We start from the raw sequence: 8,534 nt of genomic DNA, 5'->3' as shown, positions 1-8,534 counted from the left end.
GATTTCTCTTCTTTTATAAAAAAATATGGTCGGTTTGGCTCAGCAGTTGGAGCATTGGCCTGCGGACCAGAGAGTCCCGGCTTCGGTTCCCACTAGGGGCACATACCAAAAAATATATATATATATTATTTTTTCTTTATTGATTTTAGGGAGAGAGGAATTGAGAGGGAGGGAGAGATAGAAATATCGATAAGAGAGAACATTGATTGGCCACCTCCAGCATGCCCCTACTGGGGATCAAGCCCACAGCCTGGGCAGGTGCCCTGACCAGGAATCAAACCAGCAACCTCTTGGTGCATGGGTTGATGCTCAACTACTGAGCCACACTGGCCGGGTTGATTTCTCTTCTTTTACTCCATCTTCCTTCCCCTCGAATTTTAGGAGAGCTGGAACGAATGCACAGATACAATCCAGACCAGAGAAGTAAAAGGAAAGTGCCCAAAGTGGATCAACCATAGCATAGTTATAAGCTATACTAGCAGGGGACTTGCAGTCTACGTTTATAGAATTAAAGTTGTTTTTTACCTTTAGACACCTGATGCCTCAGGGACGAATGCTCAAATTCCTCCCCCCAGCCAAATTCTTAAAAACATAAGGATTTATGCCCTGGCTGGTTTGGCTTAGTGGTTAGAGCGTTGGCCCGTGGACCGGAGAGACCTGGGTTCAGTTCCCACTAAGGACATGTACCTCGGTTACAGTTTGTCCCAGCCCCAACTGGGGTTGTGTGGGTGGCAGCCAGTAGATGTATCTCTCACATCAATGTTTCTTTCTCTCTCTCTTCCTTCCTCTCTCCCTCCCGCTTTATCTGAAGATAAATACAAAAATAAATAAATAAATAAATAAATAAGGATTTATCAGTTATTTCCCAACCTCACTTCTATGAACATTTTTTTTTAATCCTCACCCGAGGACATTTTTCCATTTTTTTTGTTCAGATAGAGTGGGAAGGAGAAAGAGAGAGAGAAACATCAACATGAAAGGGACACATGGAGTGGCTGCCACCTGCACGAGCAACCAAGGCCGAGGACAAATTGCAACTAAGGTACATGCCCTTAGCGGGAACCGAACCTGGGTCTCTCTGGACTGCAGGCCGACACTCTAACCACTGAGCAAAACCAGCCAGGGCTCTATGAACATTTTGAGTCTGATAATTCTTGGGGAGGGGCCTGTACTGTGCACAATAGGATGTTTAACAATATCCTGCCTTCTAGATGCCAGATGCACCCACACATACACTGCCAAGTGTCCCCTGGGGACAAAATTACCACAGGTTGAGAACTTTTGAGTATGGGAAAGTCAAATAAATGACTTGAGAACTCCTAGCCTATCTAACCTTCTGGTCCATTTATCCTGGCTGGTAGGGTCTTCTCCGCCTGGAAGCAGGAAGGGAAAATTCTTTAATTCTTTCATAATTCATACTTTACTTCTAGACATTTTGGCCAAAACTTCCAGAAAAGAGTGCCTTGCTTGTCAGAAGCACAGCAATTCAACCAAATTTCGAGAGTGATGATGTTGGAATTAAAAACACTCACACCCGTTGTAAAACTCTCTGGTTTCTTCTTCTGAGGGTTACTCTAATACTGATAGATGGGAGCGAAAGGGAGACAAAGGACAAAAGGCTCTGAGAAAGCATACAGATGGAAAGGAGAGCTTTTAAACCACACCTCTAGTCACAAGCTGAGAACCTGTCTTTTATGGTGCCCTTAGTCATAAAGCCTTGGCTCTCTGCAAGCCATAGTTCTGCAGCTAGAGGCTTCTCTACATTTTCCCCTTTCACCTTCCCCAGAGGAATATCAGGGCTGAAAAGTAGACCATAATTGGAAAACTCTGACCAGGGTGGAATAGGAGCCAGGGCCATCCCATATGGTGGTACAGTTTGGGCACCTGACCTGAGAGCCTAGTCGTAGTCTGGCAACCTGCCCCTAACCGGCTCATCATGTATAGTTTGCCAAGTCAGAATAAAAGTTGGCCCTTCCTAATTCTGAAGTAACAGAATAAAAAAACTCTGCACATATTATAAACCAGAAGATTTTTCTCCTCTAAGTTTTCTCTTCTTCAACTGTTTAATAATTTTTAAAAATATCTTATTTATTTATTTTAGAGGGAGAAAGAGAAAGTCGTTGATTTGTTGTTCCACTTATGTATGCATTCACTGGTTGGTTCTTGTATGTGCCCTGGCCAGGGATCAAACCTGCAACCTTAGTGTATCAGGACAATGCTCTAACTGAACTACCTAGCCAGGGCTCTTCTTCAACTGTTGAAATAGCTCCATTTCCACAACTGTTCTTTATGTGATATGATTTCCAAACCCCTTGCTGATATCTCTCCCATAGCATTTAGCTTAGCAAAGTGTTCAGCATAATCTTCCTTATCTTGACACATAGGCCCTCCATGATCTGACACCTTGTCTTTCTTCCCTCACATACACCTTATGCTGCTCTAACAATTCAGCACTGTGTGAAATCCCTGGGTGTATCATGAGACTACAGATCTCCCACATCTTTTTTTTTTTTTCTTTATTAATTTGAGAGAGAGAGGAAGTGAGAGGGAGAGAAAGATGGAAATATCAATAAGAGAGAACATCAATTGGCTGTCCCTTGGCCAACAACCTGGGCATGTGCCCTGACCGAGAATAGAACCGGTGACCTCTTGGTGCACGGGTAGACATTCAACCACTGAGCCTCCCTGGCCGGGCCAGATCTCCCACGTCTTATTCACTTATACTTTTTTGCCTAACGCCTGATTGTCTCTCAAAACTGGGCTCAAGTGTCACCATTCTGGAATACCTTTCCTAACACCTTCCCCATTCCCAATCTTATTTACACTAGTCCTTCCTCTGTATTTCCACTATACCATGTGCTTACTTCTATCAATGATAGCACTTATCACATCATTCTGTAATTACTGATTCTTTTTCTATCTCCTAGAAGAACACTGATCTTAATAGATCAAGGCGCCCTGGCCGGTTTGGCTCAGCAGTTAGAGCGTCGGCCTGCGGTCCAGAGAGACCTGGGTTCGGTTCCCGCTAAGGGCATGTACCTCGGTTGCAGTTTGTCCCCGGCCCTGGTTGGGTTGTGCGGGTGGCAACCATTCGATGTTTCCCTTTCACGTTGATGTTTCTCTCTCTCTCTCCCCCTCCCACTCTATCTGAACAAAATATGGAAAAATGTCCTCGGGTGAGGATAAAAAAAAAAGATAGATCAAGGCTTTGGTAGTAGTAAGTACCTCATAGCATTGAAGAGAAAATAGATTGAGAACAAGTGCATTAGACTGTACATTACTTAGGGGCAGGGCCACACCTTCACCTCTGAATCTCCAGTGTCCAGCACTTGGCCTGAAAGCAGTTTGGTGCTCAACGAATATGAAATAAATGCATGAATGTGTCAGGCATTGCTCTCAGGGGGCTAGCCACACATTTGGTGATCATATTTTTTTCCCTAGCCCAAGGATATGTTTTATTGATTTTTAGAGAGGAATGGAAAGAGAGAGAGAGAGAAACATTGATTGGTTAAGTCTGTATGCGCCCTGACAGGGATCAAACCCTCAACCTTCTGGTGCACAGGATGACACTCCAACCAACTGAGCCACCCAGCCAGGGCTGATTATATTTTTGAGTGTCATGAGGATGCAAAGGGGAACCACTTGGAGCCAGGAGTATGATGCAATCCAGCCCTCATCCTGTTCACTTGTATCGGTTCAGTCACAGGTAGGTGTGCAAATCCTTTATTTATATCAGGAGCAGAGAAAGTACTAAACAGATATTTGCTGAATTAATCAATGTCTCAATTTCCCCACTTTCAAGAATTGAGGTTCCTGCTGACTTCCACCATATGCTAACAAGAAGATTAAATATAAATATAAAAAAACAGCCCTCCCATCTGGCCAGTGTGGCTCAATGGTTGAGCATTGACCCATGCACCAGGAAGTCACTGGCTCAATTCCCCGTCGGGACACATGCCCAGGTTGTGGGCCTGATCCCCAGTGGGGAGCATGCAGGGAACAGCCAGTCGATGTTCACTCTCATTGATGTTTCTGTGTCTCTCCCCTCTCACTTCCTCTCTCTCTAAAACCAATAAAGGGGGAATGAAAGAATGCTCAGCTCCAGGGTTGAGCTCAGCTTTTAAATTATTTAAAAAACAAACAAAAACAGCCCTCCCTTAGTTTACATTCTGTGTTCCCTAGGGGTAGAGAGCATTATGGGTCAGCTCCATTAAAACAGAGCCAACCACAGCCACTCTGGTGTGTATGATGACCTGGAATTGCCAACTGAAGGGGGCTTTAATTATATGTCACTAATCTGGGCCTGAAAATCATACTGTGACTTCTGTCCTCCTCCTTTCTGGAAACAAACAAACAAAAAACAAACAAAAACTGTAGGCTTTTTAAAAAAAATACTACTCACCTGAGGATGTGCTTAGAGAAAGCAAGGGGGAAAGAGAGAGAGAGAGAGAGATCAGTTGCCTCCCATATATACCCTACCAGGGATTGAACCTGAAACTTAGGTATGTGGCCTAACCAGAAATCAAACCTGCAACCTTTTGGTGTAAGGGATGGTGCTCCAACTAAAGGTGCCACCAGGCCAGGGCCACATGTTTTTGATCAGTAAGTGTTATAAACTGGATTTACTACTTTAGTTCCAAGAGTATTTCTAGACAGGGCCTGGCCAGGGAATTCCAGAGCTCTGATTTGCTCCTAATGGCCATTTAAGTAGTAATAGCTTGGTCTATCTAACGTTCAGATCCTGAAATATTTCACATAATAAAGAAACTATTTGCTTCCTAGAATCTCCATGGAAGCCCAGTCTTATGTGAAGCTTAATCAATGTTTATGAAGAGCCTACTATTATTTTATTTCTGGGGACTCTAAAATCTCATGATCTTCTTTTTCTTCAGAAATGGACTCAAATATCTCTCCTCTAGTAGAACATGATCAAGACAAGTTTGTCAATATTTGGTCTATGACTGAAAGGGCAGCCTTATGGCAAAGGTTTGTCTTCTAGATTCCCTAGTAAAAGGAAATCAGATTCCCAAAGCTCAGCACTAACAGAACTCAGAGAAGTCACCTTCTTACCCTAATGAAGTGGGAAGGGCACCAGTACCTACACAAGACTTTAACCCTCACCCACATTCTGCCCAAAGAAGGAAATCCAGGTTCCATTGCAGGGATCTGGCTCTTGGGCTCTGTAATGGTTGTAGAAGCTGGAGAAGAAATCTCTACTCCTACCTGGAACTCATGGCCAGCCTCCTCCCACAGGTTCCACAAACTTGAACCAGGGGCAGGAACTGGCACCCTGGCCTTCTGAAACCCTGGGACTTTGATCTTTGAAGCTGAATTAGCTGAACAAGCTAATACGAAACCTGCTTTTGGTATACTTTATTATTTTTTGTTGTTGTTTTTCCCACTTAGGAAGCTATCATGGACATTTTCCCACTACAACCCTTATACATCTACTTTATCCTTGTGACTGCATAGTTTTTATTATAAGGATGAGGATGCACAATAATTTATTTTGCCAATTCCCTTCTTATGAACATTTGGGTAAATTTTCTCTCCTGTAAACAACCCAGTAAGTATCTTTGTCACATTTCTATTATTTCCTTTGGCTAACTACCTTAAAATTTCTGAATCAGAAGGGATACACACTTAAAATTTTAGTATATATTACCAAATTATCCTATAAAAATTATATACTATAGGTGGCTCTCACTGTGGAGCACTTCCAGGCTTTTCTCCACCTCCTTCCTCCTCTCCCTTCCCCCACCCTCTTTCTCCAATCCCCGCCTCTAGGCCTGTTTTTCTTCTCTCTTTCTTCTAAACTACAAGGGTCCTTCTTTTGCCTCTGCAACTTTCTTCCCGAGCCCAATTTCTTTTAACTCTGTGATTTTCTAAATAAACTTCCTCTTACAGTTTGGAAAAAAACCCACAAAACCCGATATGTACTATACTATTTGTAGTCCCATCAACAGTGTATAAGTAGATCCCTTTTTCATACTGTCCCCAACATTGGAGCTTGATATTTTTAATTTTATCAATCTAATGGGAACAGTAATTTATATTTCTTTCATTATTAGTATATTTGAATAGCCTTTTAATAGCCATTTTTCTTTTCTTGAGAAGTACCTGTTAAGAACTTTACCTATTTTTTATCAAAATATTTGTCTTTTTCTTATTGATTTTGTAACAGCTCTTTACCAAGTAAAATTTGAACTCTTCAACCATTAAATATTGCAGTCTTGCCCTGGCCAGTTTGGTTTGACTCAGTGGTTAGGGTGTCAGCCCTAGGACCAAAGAGTCTCGAATTGAATTTCCCTTAAAGGGCATGTACCTCAGCTGAGGGTTCAATCCCCAGCACCGGTCAAGGTTGTGCAGGAGGCAACCAATCCATATGTCTCTTTCACATCGATGGTTCTCTCTCTCTCCCACCCTCTCTCCCACTCTATCTAAAAAAAAAACAAAACAACAATGTTTACTTACCTGGCAGGGGAGATACCATGATCACAAAGATGGTTTCCCCAGGGCCAGGCTTATCCATTGCACTTCGGATGTGCTGACCCCTGTGATTTCCCCAAATGTGGAAAACACAACTGCATAATTTGTGGTAGTGGGGGACTGCATTCGTGCTCTCACCTAAAAAAAAAAAAAGGAAAAATATCCTCTGGTGAGGATTAAAAAAAAATATTTCAGTCTTTTCCTATTTTGTCATTTGTTTTTTGTCGTTTGTTTTTAAGTCTTACTTATGCTGACTTTAGGTAGTGAAAACTGTCAATATTTTCCTTTATAATTTGGTTGCAAAGTTAAGAAAGGCCTTTTTGCCCTGGCTGGGTAATCCATTGGTTAGAGCATCATCCTTATACTGTATCCCAGAGTTGCAGATTCAATCCCCAGACAGAGCACATACAAGAATCAATCAATGAATGCATAAATAAGTGGAACAACAAATCGATCTCTCTCTCTTAAATCAATAAGGCTGAGTGTTACACTGTCATCCTTTGAACACTGGACTATGCATGCTGCCCCAGATGGTCTGTGGCCTTGTCCTCCGGTGCTCCAGAGAGGATGGCTTTGGCCCAGAGAGGACAGGAACTGAATACCTCTGCAGGATGAACTTGACTGTTTCTAGTCTAGGCCTCATTGCTCTGGGGTCCCTGCCACTTCTTTTTTTTTTTTTAAATCCTCACCCGAGGATATTTTTCCATTTTTTGTACAGATAGAGTGGGAGGGAGAGAGAGGAAGGGAGAGAGAGAGAGAAACATCGACGTGAAGGGACACATCGAGTGGCTGCCACCCGCACGACCAACCAGGGCCGGGGACAAACTGCAACCGAGGTACGTGCCCTTAGCGGGAACCGAACCCGGGTCTCTCCGGACCGCAGGCCGACGCTCTAACCGCTGAGCCAAACCAGCCAGGGCTCCCTGCCACTTCTGTATGTTCACATCCATCTGGGCAGGGAACAGCAGCAAGCAGGTTGTGCCACAAGCAATGCACCAGGTCTGCCTCAGCTTCTGGCTGGGCAGGCAAAAGTGTGAGCAGTTTGTGGGACAACACTTGGTGCAGCTGCTGAGCCTGATGTCCAGGGGTTGGGATGCTCACATCACCTGCCAAGCCCTGGGCACAGGTATGTGTGTGACCAGATTCAGTCCTCTCCAGTGTGTCCAGGACCCCCACTTCTGATGAGAAGTCAAAGCTGTGCCAGGTGAGTCCAGGCCCCCAACTGGAGGGAGGGAGAAAGGTAGGTCCTGCACCCATCAGGAGAGGGGCCCTTTGCTCCCCAAACAGGAAGAGGCAGCACTACTGCTGGCTGCTCCATTTTCCTCCTCACAGGCCACAGCTCAAGTCTCCTGAGGTCCCCTCACAGCTCACCCTCTGGATTCCCTGATCTTCAGTATTTGATGCATTCATACCAAGGCCAACCTTTCCTGAAACTCAAGGGAAATCAGACTTTGGTCCCCAAATATTTTGACAGGAACTCCACCATTGCCTACCCTCCCTTCTGTGACACCTTTTCCTCTCTCTGACTGTCATCATTTAAGTCAGAGGTAGCACCTTAGGATGGAGGGATGGGTCATATGCAGCCTCTGTGACCAGGTGCCATGGGGCAGGAAAGTGACCCTGAGAAGGATGGACACACATCATTGGACTTGAAGTCCCCCAAGAACAAACTCGGTTTACTTCACAATTCTTCTCAGAGCCAGCCCCTACACAATGGTCATTTATTAATTTCTTCACTCAATTTTTATTTATTTATTTATTTATTCTTAAAAATGTTTTTATTGATTTTTTAGACAGTGAGGAATGGAGAGAGAGAGAAACATCAATCAGCTGCTTCCTGCACATCCCCCTGCTGGGGATTGAGCCCACAACCTGAACACGTGCCCTAACCAGGAATCAAACCAGGGCTTCTCAGTCCATGGGACAAGGCTCAATCCACTGAGCCCACTGGCTGAGCATTTCTTTTTTTTAATTTTTTTTAATTTTTTTTTAATCCTCACCCGAGGATATTTTTCCATTTTTTGTACAGATAGAGTGGGAGGGAG

General features: G+C 43.8%; 1 non-coding gene across 1 annotated transcript; it reads left to right on the top strand.

Moving 5' to 3' along the window:
- The first annotated feature begins 6,466 nt into the window (after nucleotides 1-6,466).
- Nucleotides 6,467-6,630, top strand: LOC118627381. The gene has a single exon (XR_004959127.1). It is a non-coding gene; the product is annotated as a U1 spliceosomal RNA (small nuclear RNA).
- Nucleotides 6,631-8,534: the final 1,904 nt, after the last annotated feature.

This window comes from Molossus molossus, unplaced genomic scaffold (assembly GCF_014108415.1).
Source record: "Molossus molossus isolate mMolMol1 unplaced genomic scaffold, mMolMol1.p scaffold_m16_p_12, whole genome shotgun sequence".
NCBI classification, from domain to species: Eukaryota; Metazoa; Chordata; class Mammalia; order Chiroptera; family Molossidae; genus Molossus; species Molossus molossus.
Note: the sequence above shows the minus strand (reverse complement) of the source record. Positions and strands in the feature narration are given on the sequence as shown.